Source organism: Suricata suricatta, chromosome 17 (genome assembly GCF_006229205.1).
Source record: "Suricata suricatta isolate VVHF042 chromosome 17, meerkat_22Aug2017_6uvM2_HiC, whole genome shotgun sequence".
In the NCBI taxonomy this organism is placed as follows: domain Eukaryota; kingdom Metazoa; phylum Chordata; class Mammalia; order Carnivora; family Herpestidae; genus Suricata; species Suricata suricatta.
In genome coordinates, this window is record NC_043716.1 from 9572940 (window position 1) to 9586827 (window position 13888).

At 43.3% G+C, this 13888-nt stretch overlaps 1 protein-coding gene across 1 annotated transcript in view; it reads left to right on the forward strand.

Annotated features, from left to right (window-relative positions):
* Positions 1–1264: 1264 nt before the first annotated feature.
* ULK2 (unc-51 like autophagy activating kinase 2) overlaps positions 1265–13888 on the forward strand; it is an 80148-nt gene continuing 67524 nt past the window's right edge. The window contains exons 1-2 of the mRNA XM_029929243.1: positions 1265–1278; positions 2401–2442. The gene's annotated coding sequence lies outside the window, so the exon portion shown is untranslated. The remainder of the gene's footprint in view (positions 1279–2400; positions 2443–13888) is intronic.

The following is a 13888-nucleotide window of genomic DNA, read 5'->3' on the forward strand; positions in this document are numbered from 1 at the left end:
TGTGGGCCGCGGCGCGTCTGCCGCCCGTCCGCCCGCGCGGCTGCGGCCGCACCGGGTGGTCCTGAAACTTGGCGACGCCGCGCGCCCAGGGCCCACTCTGCCCCGGTTTGGCTCGTCGCCCCGAGGCCTGCCATTGTGTGCGCTGTCAGTGTCGTGGGGTTTGTTTTGGTCGGGCGGGGATTGTTTTGAGGTCGAAGCCGCTAGGCAGCGCTCCACCTACCGACGGGCCGCTCGGCCTCTGATTTCCCCTGCTTGCAGAGAGCCTGGTAACCGGAGTGCTCTTAGGGGCTCACCGCCGGCGCCCGGCCGGGCACACGCCCTTGCACCTGACCGTGACCCGAATCTGAGCCCTAAAGGAGTGCTCGGCCCCCTCCCCAGCGCGGGGCTCGGGCGCGGAAGCGCGCACCTTCGGTTTTTCCGCGCCCTGGGTTGCCAAGGCTTGTCACCTTTGAGGTCGATAATTACAGACCCAGCGGAAAACGGGCTGGTTTCCCGTTAGCCCGAGACTCTCTCGAACTCGGGGGTATCGCGTTTCCCAGCATTGGCTCCTGCCTCTGCACCCCGTACGAGCCCCGAACCACCTTCTCTTCTCGAGGTTAGATAGACTGGGGTGGAAAAGATGGTCGGGCGCTTCATTTTTCAATCCAAGTAAAACATTAGAGCAGGTTCAAAAAAATTTTTTTTAAAACTTTTGTTGTTTCACACGAGGTTTTAGAATCTAAAGAATTTGGAAGAGAACCTAGAGGGTGGAAATAAAGAGCTTTGGTAGTAGTTCTGCTGTTGGCAAGAGGCGTGTTTAAGTGGGCTGGTTTTGTTACTTATCAGATAGAGTAATAAAAAGTACGTTCATTCCTTAACGAGAATAGTTTAAAACTCAAGAAAAAAATAATTTAAGCAGGGGGCTTAATCCAGTTTATTTATCCACATTTCTCCATAACGTTAAAGTGGTTGTAAACTGTTCTTTGTTTCACTTGTGGTCTTCGAATCTATTATTTTTAGTGGTTGTCTTCTAAGGCATTAGTTTGTAATTTATGAAATCATTTTCCTGTTGTCAGAGATTCCGGTTCTTTTCCATTGCCCCCCGCCCAGTGTTGTTTGTATATGAATTGCTAAAAACATCCTTGTGCTTATAGATTATATTTCTGTAGAAGAATTTCCAGGAGTAATAGTATTTTTCCTTTTCAGAAAACTGACTGGGAGGTGGCTATTAAAAGTATTAATAAAAAGAACTTGTCAAAATCACAAATCCTGCTTGGGAAGGAAATTAAAATCTTGAAGGTAGGCTTTTTTATGTGATATTTTATACTAGGCTAAAACGTATTTTAAATTAACACATGATGACATCCTTTGATATTTTGGTCGCCGGAGCCAAGTTTGAGAATTTTCACCTGTTGCTCTCATTTTTTTTTGCATGCTCATTTTTTGAAACATTTGAGTACTTGGAAACCATGTTAAGAATAGATGTTTGTGGCTCTTGGCCAGTGCTTAGAGGGGTTCTGCAAAGGCAGATTTTAGCTTCTCCTGACTTCTTTTCCGTAGTTGTTACTGTTTGAGAAGAGGCAGGCCCTTCTTACCCATTATTTTAGCTCATCTGTTGATCCCTTTCATGTTACATTTACGTATTTGGGGAAGTGTGTGTGTGGGGGCGGAGTTGGAATCTTTTTTCCTTGCAAGTTGGAAAGAATTACTTACCTTGGAAGTGGTCTTCTTAGGTCATTCACAAGCAGTGTTACTGCAGTGAGATGCTTTGAGGAAAAAAATGGTCTCCAGGTTGAATGAGTGTGGAAAATCCTGTCTACTACACACTTCTTGGAGAGTCACTCACAAAGAACTTTGCTCAGTAAAGACAGTCTGAGAAAATTGCTCCACGAAGAAACTAGTTTAGGTGTATTTAACTCCATGTTCCCCAAGCTGATAAGAATGTAGAGCCCTCGCCTATCACCAGCTTTCATCAAAACTACCCTGGGGAGAGCTCTTTGGGAAGAATCCTAGCTCTTCAAGCTAAGAATTAGGCTTCGTTTTCTTTCAGACAAAGAACGTCCTCTTTAAAAGCATTTTGGAATCTTATGCCTTTAGTGCTGTTGCAATTGTATATTGAATTTAAAAGACTCCCAGAAAGTCTGTGGTCACACTATCTGTGATATGATTTTGTTGACCGAGTACTCCCCTTGTTAAGAATCTAAAAAATGATCATGGTGAGAAAAATTTAGGTCCCCAAGTAGTTTGATCAGGCACATTTCCTCTTATTTTTTCATAAATTAAATTGTTCTAATCCAATAACCAGGAGTGTAATGTGTATAAATATTATGTATGTACATGTTTGTATACTAAGCATTTATTTGCATATTGATATATGTTAGAACGAATCCAAATATTTTAAATTCTCAATTTCCTTAACAGGAACTTCAGCATGAAAATATTGTAGCACTCTATGATGTTCAGGTACCTTATTATTATTATTTTACAATTTGCATGTCAGTAAAGAACTTTTCTGTTTCATACAAATGTAAATGAATCATAATAGAAATAGAAAATTGCCTTATTCTTATTAGGCGTATAGTGTGAGTTGTTTAAAGCATATGGAGCGGTAGGCGGAGGCCTGTGTTGCATGACTAGAGTTGTGCTGTGGGAGCAGAGCTGTTTTTAGGTCAAGTAGACGAATATTGATAACCAGATCTAGCATTTCTGTGATAAATGGAGCAAGGACTGTCGTGGGCTATTAAAAAATTAGAGCTTTTTTTTCTTATTGCAAAAGCAACATTTGCTAATTCTAGAGGCATAAAAACAAGGAAACTGTGCATACTCCTCCCATATCGTGTATCTGTGATTCTCGCCATGGCATACAGTAGAGTTACACTGTATTCGGAGGTAGGAAGGTGGGTTCTCAGGTTATCTTCTAAGGCGACACTTCTATATAGACAAAATTACCCTTGGAAATCCTTTTAAAAGGCCCCAATTTGGAGAAAATTGCTATTTGGGGGGTAGGGCGCCAGAGTCGGCAGTTGGCTTTTACCTGGGGGCCATATCGTGTTTTAAATACCGGAACCACTCTCGCCTGGTGTGGCAGCCCGCGTGTGTGAGGACGGGGGAGGGGGCATGCGCCTCAGCTTCTCCGTGGATTCTCACTTCCAAGCAGACTAGGGTGCATGATTTACGTGATTTCCTTCTTTTGTTTCCCTTAGTCTGGACAGTTGAATTCCAGTAAAGTAGATGGACATGTTATGTGATTCTGCAGTATGTGTTTCTAGATAAAATTTTTTCTGTATACACTTGCATTGCTCAAATTCATTAGTTTTATTCGGTTTTGAGTGGCTACTGTGTACCAGGCATCATTCTTAGTGCTGGGAACAAAGCAGTGAGAACAAAGTCCTTGCTTTCAGGGTGCTTCATTTAAGTGGGGTGTGCTTCTTTTTGTGCATGTTACCCATGTTCCACTACAGGAAAGTGCTGTGGGGATAACAGAGAAGTTCTGAACCTATCTTCAATTGTTCGTGTTCATTTCTAGAATTGGGATCACCAGGGGAGATAGCACACACAGTTTTAAAGTTTTTGGTTGTAGAGTGCGATTACTCTCAAAAAATTTGCCATTAAAATTTCATGTACAGACTGTGTTAGTGAATGTGGGGTGTATTTTATTACCCATTTAAATAAATGTCACTCATTCCTTCAGAAAGTCAGAGCAGCATAGAAAAAGGGGGAAAAACTTTAAAGTCAAAACTCAACTTCTCTCCCAATCCCTAGCTGAAACGTTGGTTCTCCTCAGAGCTGTTTGTGTAGTCCGCCGTGGTCTTTGGAGACAGAGGACACCAAGTGGTACAAGTCAGTGCCTGGTACAAAAATTATTAAATCATATTAACTCCTAAGTTCCCATTTTTTGAAAAGCACAGAAAACCCTGCCAATTGCAGAGTGTATTTCCCTTTCAGAAGAGAGAGTGTACTTAGACTTCATTCTATTAGAAAAAATTTTTTACATACTAACTTTGGTTGTCAAATGAGATACTTAGGAGGAACATGTACTCGAAAACCTGGAATATGAAGTTGACTGCATGAAAATGTTTATATTTTTTGCATTGTATACTACTGGAAATACATAAAGTTAAGACCTATCAGTCAAGTAAATATACTCTTGAGCATTTGGCTAATGAGTGAACAGAGTCTTGATCTAATATTTTAGGGTTACACCCTTATAAGTTTAGTTGTTTACCGTATGTTTGTAGAGACAGTAATACAGTAATTTTACCAACTTGAAATGAACATTATTTTTACTGGCCATCATTGGAGATCTGTCTAAAATGTATGGATACACTTTTATAAATTGAGGACTTTGACATTGTTTCTAACAAACCTGGTTTCAGTTTAGATGACACTTAAAAAGCAACATATTTTCCCATTATAAAGTTAATATACCCTCTAGCTATAGTAATCCCTGTGAAATGAATAAATTAGAAAAGAAATGGCAATTCTCAGAGACAACCACTGTTATATTTCTTATAGAGTTTTCAGAATACATTTATGCATTGTTAATCATTTATAATTAGATTTTTAAGCTTTTCATTGTGAGAGATTTACTAATAGTATTTTTACACAAATGCAGCTTGTTTTATTGAACTTAATGTATTTGAATCCAGTTCCACATCACTACAATAGTGTAGGGCTGGAGGATAATTTACTGAAAACCCAGTTGTGGCCATTTGGGTTGTTTTGTATACCTTCTTGTGGGAAACGGCGCTGCAGAGAAAGCTGTGTACCTATCTTTGCTCGTTTGTATGAGTGTTCTTATAGCATCAATTCCTTGTCCTGGAATGTTTGGTCAAAGACATTTCCATGTTGCCTTTTGTCATCAGTATTTCTTGAGCCAGTTACTGAGATACGCGGGAGTTAGTGGTGAACGAAACAGCAGTGGCCCTGGCTCCTGGGGCGCTCACGGTGCGGCGTGGAGGAGGGGGGGAAGCCCACAGCCACTTCCTCTAAGTGTCCCCAGTGCAGTGAGAGAGAGCAGCTGAAGACCTTCGAGAGGACGCCATGTGGGGCTACCCACGCTAGGGCCTGGGGGAGACTTGGTGAAGACATGGTGTTTAAGCTGACTTGACAGAAGAGGGGGAGCCGTCCAGGCTTGGGCAGGGGGGGCAAGAGCGGGGAAGTGTCCCAAGCAGACTCAGCCTCCTGAAAAGAGCAGGCAGGAGGGGGAGAGCTGGAGGAGCCAGCGGAAGGATGGGCGATGGGAGTGCAGGAGTGAGGGGAGGGTGGCGAAGTTGGCAGGGGACACCTTGGGGGCGCCACATGGCACCTTTGTTCTGAGGGCAGTGCAGAGCCATTGAAGAGGTTTAAGAGCAGGAGAGTGACAAGTCTGTTTTTCAGAAGATACAGATCTTTGAACCTTCTGGGCACGAGATCAGTATTGTCAGTTAAGAGTACTTTACCTGTGTGATAATCAACTGCTGGGATAAAGATCCACCAGTAGGTAATTTTTAGTGTAGTGGGAAAAGATGATTCATTTACTAAATGGTGCTGGCAAAGCTGAGATATCTGAGAAGGAACAAAGGTGGATCCCTGTTCTCATCATGTTCCATAACAGTTTCCAAATGAATTAAAGGCTTAAATACATAAAATACACAATAATAACCTGAGAATAATATTTAAATAACTACATATAACCCAAGAGTTAGAAAGATATTTTATTTAAAAATTTTTTTAACATTTATTTATTACTGAGAAACAGAGAACATGAGCAGGGGAGGGGCAGAGAGAGGGGGAGACCAAGAATCCAAAGCAGCTCCAGGCTCTGGGCTGAACTGTCAGCCCAGAGCCTGATGCAGGGCTTGAACTCATGGACTGTGAGGTCATGACCTGAGCTGAAGTTGGACGTTCAATTGAGTGAGCAACCCAGGCACCCCTAGAAAGATATTTTAAATCAAGATAAGACACTCTCAAGCTGTAGAAGTAGGGACAGAGGGGTGCCTGAGTGGCTCAGTCAGTTAAGCCTCTGACTCTTGGTTTTCAGCTCAAGTCATGATCTCAACAGTTTTGGGAGTTCGAGTCCCACTCAGCATCTGTGCTAGCAGCGCAGAGCCTGCTTGGGATTCTCTCTCCCTCTGCCTCTGTCCCTCCCCTGCTCACACTGTCACTGTCTCGCTCTCAAAATAAATAAATAACAGGAAAGTAGGTACGTAAAATTCTTTTAAACATTTTTAGGGCAAATAATACCATGAACAAATTGATAGCCATAAAAAGGAACAAACTTGATATGTGCCACAGCATATGCTATTTTAAACGTGTTTGTGGGCGTCCCGATAGGGTGGGGGCCAGTGGTGCAGGTGCTGCAAGAATTCGCCCAAGGCAGAACTAAGGAGATAGAAGTGTATTGAATACATGAGTACACTGCAAGGGAGCAGTGGGCAGGACAGCAAAGGAGACCCCCTCTTCGAGGATGTGCCGGCCTGGGCTGTAGTTACAGGACCGAGTGAGGGAGTAGGGGGACTTAGGGGTTTTCCCTTTTTTGGCAACTGTGCCCAGTTGTAAGTAGCTCATTGGCCAGCAAGGGCCCGGGGCCATTTCGAGGAGGTTGCTTGATGAGCCTGTTTGCATTCAGCTTGGTGGTGGCTTGCTCAAGTCTCCATTGCTCAAGCTGTTGCCTAAAGCGGGCCCTGCCGTGTGGAGAACAAGAAGCCAGCCACACACAGCTGCTGTCTGAGTCCGTGTTTGTGAGTTCCAAGAAGAGACTCGGCGGGTAGAAGGCAGGGGTGCCTCTGAGGAGGTGGGGCTTGGCCACAGAGCATGAAGGAACTTTCTGGGGCGATGAAAATGATCTGTGTTTTGATTGGCAGGGTGGTTACATGAGTGCATCCACGTGTCCCAGCACACTTCAGCTCCGTGTGTTGATGTGTGCACACTATAACGTATGCAATTCCAGAAAAGGCCACCGACAAATACTAGTTTGAGAAAGTATTCAGAACACAACAGATAATAGGCTGATATCTAAAACATACAAACCTTCTTACAAATTGGTAAGGAAAAGATAACCCAGAGACAATAAGCAAAGGATGTAAATTGTTAGTTCTCATATGGGAAATAAACATGGCTGATGTATGAAATGATATTCATGGGCAGGCACTCAGAGAAATGACAATCAGGGTAACAGTGAGGTGCCACTTCTCACTCATCCCTTTGGCAAAATTAAAAAGTGCATTGGAATTGGGGAGGAGGTATAAAATGTTCTCATGGATCGCTGGTAGAAATGTGAATTGTCAGAACATTTTTGGCATGCTCTCTGACAATATTTTGTCACCCTGTAAGAATATTCTCAACACTGCCATCAGAGTGATCCCGGCGATGTAAGTCAGGCAGGGCTTGTTCCTGCTCTGCTCAGACTGGCATTCTGCAGCGGCTCCCCGTTTTTATCAGAGTAAAAGCCCAAGTCTGTACTGGCACAGCGTGGCCTGTTAGCTCCCTCTGCATCTGCTTCTCTCTGCTGACTGCTGCTTCTGACGGTTCTGGTTCCGTTCTGTTCTTGGGGCCTTTCTTCCCAGCTACACTGTGTATACAGACATTTCTACGTCTCTGTGGTACACATAGGTCTATTCCCAGCCTTCTTCAGGTCTTTACCCAAGCACTAGGTTTTCTTTGAAGCTTTCTTTAGCCACCCTCAGTAAAGTTAGCAATCCCCTCCCCAACACTATCTCCTCTCCCTACTTATTTTTCAAAGCACTTAGCACTCTCTAACGTACTGTATATACATAATTCTTTTGTGTATGTCTCTCCCTCACTCTTACCTCATGGAATTTAAGTTTAAGGAGGGAGGATAGGGCATTTAACTCTGTTTGCAGCTCATATCCTCAGCGCCTAGAATAGTGTCTTAGAGATAGTGGGTAGTTTAAAAGTATTTGAATGAAGACAGATATCTATTACCATTAAGAATACCGTTTACTAAACAACCCTGACTCTATCCTGTAGTGATAAAAGCATAAGAATTAGGATGTATGTCCAAAATCAATGTAGCATTGCTTATACTGGCCAAAACGGGAAACAAGGTCATGCTCTTTAGTAACGGAGTGGCTGAATAAACAGTGATGTAGTCATAGTCTGAAATATTATGCGTTCATTAAAAAGGAGAGTTCCAGTGGACTTGGTGTATTTAGACCTTTATTTATGATAGCCCATTTTTTCCAAATGAAATTGTATGTGTGTGTGTTTAACTTACTATTGTATGAGCAGGAGAAAAATACATACTAGGTGGAAATATTGACTGCTTGGAGGGGTGGAGATAAGCAAAAAGGTGGAAATGGATTATGTTAAAACTTACAAAAATGCAAATATCTAGTCTAGCTGCATGTGAGTATGTGTGTAAATAGGTGCGTGAAAGCATAAACGATCATGTTCATGAGGATTCTTTCAGATGGTGAGATTAAGGTGATTTTTTACTTCTTTCAAATGTTATGTATTGTAAGGTTACATATACTACAATTATGGTTTGAAAAAGCAATACTCTACATTATAAATCAGTTGGTGGAGAAGTTGATTAAAACATTGGCTACTCAGGGTGCCTGGGTGGCTCAGTCGGTTAAGTGTCCGGCTTCGGCTCAGATCATGATCTCGTGGTTCGTGGGTTCAAGCCCCATGTTGGGCTCTGTGCTGACAGCTAGCTCAGAGCCTGGAGCCTGTTTCAGATTCTGTGTCTCCCTCTCTCTCTGACCCTCCCCTGCTCCTGCTGTCTCTCTCTGACTCTCAAAAATAAATTAAAAAACAGAAAAAAATAAATGAAATTGTTAAAAAAAAAAAAACATTGGCTGCTCTGGAGAGCAAGGGTTGATAGGAGGCCACCAAGTAGGAGGTGTCTGTATCACAGTGGTGGCACCAGTGGAGATGGAGAGGCCTGGACAGATTGGTGACACGTTTAGGAGACGAGATAGGGCTGATAGTAGCCGTGTGAGGTGAAGAGGAGGAAACCTGAGTTGACGGCTCTTTGCTGTATGGACTGAAATGTTTTTCCCAGTTTGTCTGTTTGTCTCTCTCTTTTGGGGGGCGGGGAGGAGGGTGTCTTCAGCATCTTTCTGGTAGATGGAGGTTCTTGCACAGGAAAATTTGTCCATCTGTTCGTCAGTGACCTCTTGTTTCTAGTATTTATGGTTTCAGGTTTTTTTTTTCATATTTATATCTTCAACCTCTGGAATTTACTTATGTGCAAAGAAACGATACAGGGACCCACCTTAGTTTTCAGAAATTGACCCTCAACTTTTACCTGTTTCTAACTGCAGAAGAGGGTGATCTCTCCTGTGGGACGGGTACAAAGAGTTAGGACTTAGGCAGTTTGGAGAATTAGGGACCAGTCAGACTTAAATTAGGGGGGTACTTTGTTTTCACTTCCTAAGTTTGTGACCAGGGCCCAAGGGTGCAAGAGACCTGGCTCTGGGGGTCCCAAACAGAGAAGGTGTAGCCACTCACCTATGACAAAACCCAAAGGCAGAGAGGGGCGCGTAGGTGAAACAAGAAAGGGATTTTGATTTTCATTGAGGCCCCCACTGGGAAGACAGAAGACCAGAGTCTCAAAGACTGTCATCAAAGTGCTGAAAATACTTCCGGTTTACCCAAGGACAGTAGGGGACAGAGGTCAGTGGGTGCCTGCAGGTGGGCAGTAACGGTCAGGTCATCATTGTCTTAGGGTCAGTCACAGGGGTTCTTGCTTGGGTTGGGGCAGTCCCTCCTGCTTTACCCTCCTGGTCCTTTGCTTGAGTTAAGAGATAAGCAGGAAAGAAAAACTTAATCAATTAGAAAGTATGCACTGAGGTCTGAATGGAGGTAGCTGACGCCTCCTTTAAGTTTATTTGATAGGTCAGTGTTATATTCCAGTGTGTGTGTTTTCCAACACACCAACACCATCTACCCGGAGTTAGCATCAGATCCGATCCTACAGGTTAAGGGCTTTGCCCAACCAAACTTCACCCCCTGCCCTGCCCCATCCCCACTCCCCTAATTTTAGACACTGGTCACAAGTCCTGGTTGTCACTTGTGTCTCTGACCAACCAGCTATAGATCAGAGTACTAGCAACCTCCTCCTTGGATTTGATTCATTGCTAGAGTGACTCACAGAACTCAGAGAAACATTTGACTGACTAGGGTATTGGTTTATTATAAAATGGTATAAAAGAATATAACTCAGAAACAGACAGACGGAGGAATGCGTAGGGTGAGGTATGTGGGGAGAGACGTCACTCCCCACATCCCCCTGAGCCCCATCCTTTTGGGGTTTTATGGAGGTTGCATTGCCTAAGCCTGCTTGATTAAATCATTGGCTGATGGTGATTTAACTCAGTCTCTAGCCCCCCCCTCCCTTCCCTGGAGGTAGGATGGGGTGGGGTGGGATTGGGCTGAAATTTCCAACTCCTGTCCAACGGTGGTTTCCTCTGGCAAACCAGCCCCTATCCTTAGGGGACTTTCCAAAGGTCACCTCAGGAACAAACAAAAAATTCCTTCCATATCTGATCCCTTAGGAGATCACAAGGATTTTCATTTCTTTATGAGATAACTGATATGAGTCACCTGAGGAACAGAGAATGAATCAGGAAAAGTAGAGATATGGTGAGGGATGGGTTTTAAGAGCCAAGAATTCTTATTGAGTCTTTCTCTTGCTGTTTACTTAAGTCTTTTGTTACTTTCTGTTTCTCCCCTGCTGATCCTGAGCCTCTGAATCCTGCTGGAGAAAATACCTGCTCATGCTATCTGATTTTTACATTCACTTTATCTTAGTTTTTTAAGTTACAAAAGTAATGGGCCCTCGGTGGAAAAACAGTTTAAGTATTCTAGCTGTATAGTAAGCAATGAAGAGATGCCCTCTTCTGATACCTCCCTTTATTTCTTTTTCTAGAAAAAAAAAAAAAAACTCCGCTGTTGTGCGTCCTTCAGAAGACTTTATTTTTTATTTATTAATGCCACCCCCTGGAGGTGGAGGTGGAGGTTGGAGAAATCCTCCTCCCACCCTGCTCACTCATAGGATGCGATGAGCTGTCTGGTCCCATGCGACCCCAAGGAGAAATCATTCTGAGGGTTGCGTTTTTATGCAAACAAATTGCTTTTCAAACTGTTTATTTCATCTACATTTTTGTGTACTGGCATAGAGTTCTGCATAAGAATACCTTTTTAAAGATTTCTTCTTAGGGATTTTCTGTCTTATTAGAGAGTTTGAGTAGGGAAGTCATCATATTTAATTTTGTGGATGGAAGTTCTGGGGAGTAGTCGAGGGTGAGGATTTCTTGATTTTTAGAAAAAGAGGACAGATGTGTGTTCAACTTTGGGAAACCCTCGGTGGTCTGGCTCGTCCGTCTGTCGGCCTCACTTCTTAGCCTTAATGTCCCTTTAAGTATCTCTCCAAGTTCTCCCTGGTGCCTCAGAACCCTCAGAGTTTCAGCTTGTCCACCGACGACTTGATTGTTTTTTTAATTCTCTTCTTTTTGCTGAGTCTTCCCTGGCTCTTAGAGCTAAGTGCTTCCCTTGAAAGATGTGCTGCTGTTTGGTACTGGAGGCCCTCGGGAGGGGAGTGTTCAGGAGAGAATGATAGGACCGGTGGAAATTTTCTCTGCTTTAAAGCTGGGCACAAGGTTTGCCTGAGAAATCAAGGATGTTAAAATACTTCTATTGAGATCTTCATGTTGAGTTAACAGCTTAGTCTCCCCTAAGGAATGCCTAGTTCTCTTTTCTCTTTAGCAGTTAGGATATGGTGCCATTGTCTGATTAAGCAACTCTGATTTGAGATAATATTTTTGTAACTCCTACTCAAGAAGAAGAAAACTGTTGAAAGTTACCGGTTTAATGATATCTCAGGGGGAGGGGGAAAAGGGAAGGGGGTGATGGACATGGAGGAGGGCACTTGTAGGGAAGAGCATCGGGTGTTACATGGAAACCAACTTGACAATAAACTATAAATTTTAAAAAATGATACCTCAGTATTTTTAGGGATGATAGGGTATTTTGGTCTGGATTTGATCCAGGTGAGATGGCTAAACCTAAGGCTGATTCACCAGAGAGATGATTTAACTCTTGGAAATAGATTTTTGTTTTTACTCATGATAAAAGGAAGTATTTCTTGCAGACTTGCTTTTCTAGCCTGCTGGAGGCCAGCTGGTCTCTACTTCCTTCCTGATGGATCAGCGGGAGTGTGTGGTCCCAGTGAAAGCAGTGTCTGTGGCAGGCTTGCAGCCTGGCCCCGCACGCCCCTGAGCCTGCCTAGGCTGCTGGCCTGTGGCTCCTGGCTCCGCAGCCCAGAGCGGGGGCACTGCCCGTCTCCGGAACTCCCATATGCCTCTCTGTGTGTGTGTTAGCGGGGTGCTCAAAGAACTGGGCACGACGTGTTTGAATTTTTTGTCCAGTCCTCTGAGACTTAAGTGAAGTAAATCATCCCAAGTCCCTGAGTTTCTTGCAGAACATAATTCAGTTCCCATCCTGACTTGGGGCTTCCAGACCCTTGGTGCGCGCGGTTGGAACCGTGTCTCGGCAGCCCCTTCTCGTGTTCCTCCTTGTGCAGAAGTGCTGAGACACCAGTTTATAATCTGTGTGAACTGATATTTTTTAAATAAAATCCAATAAAAATGAATTATAAAAATAAAATAAAAAAGGACCTATGAACAGATGTCCAAAGTTTTTATTATTGGGATTAGCAGACATAAAATTATTTTGTAGCTTTAAGACTTAAAATTTCTTACTTTTAATTTTTGTCATTGTCTCCTTGTGGGCTCATAGCAAATAATTCACTGCTTGGCTCTGCTCCTTGAACAACGCTGAGGGACACTGCCTTACGTCTCCCTCTGTTCTCTGACAGAACTCCTCGTTCTTGAATTTAGCGAAGCCAGGTGCTGTTGGGAAGGGCTGTCTCGTGAATCACACTGAACACTGTCTCAAGTTAGGCTATAGGAACCACAATTTAAAATTTCATTAACAGGGTACCCGGGTGACTCAGTCAGTTTACCATCTGACTTAGGCTCAGGTGATGATCTCATGGTTCGTGAGTTCGAGCCCCACATCTGTGCTGACAGCACAGAGTCTGCTTGGGATTCTCTGTCCCATCTCTCTATCCCTTCCTGCCTCATGCTTTCTCGCTCTCTCAAAATAAATAAACAAACATTTTTTCATTAACATCATAAAAATTGTTGTTAAAGAATCAGGAAGTCAGCCTTTGAATTATCCAAGCAACAGATCTGGAGCCCTGTGAATTTGAGAGACTTAGTAAAATTTCTTATGCCAATTCTTTTTTAAAAAATTTTTATTAAAATTTTTTTTAATGTTTATTTATTTTTGAAAGAGAGAGAGAAACAGCATGAGCAGGGATGGGGTAGAAAGAGAGGGAGACCTAGAATCCAAAGCAGGCTCCAGGCTCGGACTGACACAGGGCTTGAACCCACGAACTGTAGGATCATGACCTGAGCCAAAGTCGGACACTTAACCAGGCGCCCTTTAATTCCTTAAGAGTCAGTCTGTTACTAAGATATGTGAGGAAATAAGTGTCTTTTCTTTGCCAACAATTCCCAGATAATGTGATAGCCTCCAGAAAGACTAGCCACCATGGGTCATGTGCTCCAGAAATCAGATTGTGCAGTTAGCATTGCTAGATAGGATTTTCAAGTCACTGCTTAAATTGTAAACTTTTAAAAGTGGAAGTGCTTCCCCCAGGACCAGAAAATCTTACCTTTTTCCCCCACAAATTTACTGTAGCTTTGACCAAATTTGAACTTTATTATTATTTTTTAATATTTACGTTTGAGAGAGACAGAGCACGAGTGAGGGAGGGCCAGAGAGAGAGGGAGACCTAGAATACAAAGCAGGTTCCAGGTTCTGAGCTGTCAGCACAGAGCCCGACACGGGGCTTGAACCCATGACCCATGAGATCATGACCGGAGCCGAATTC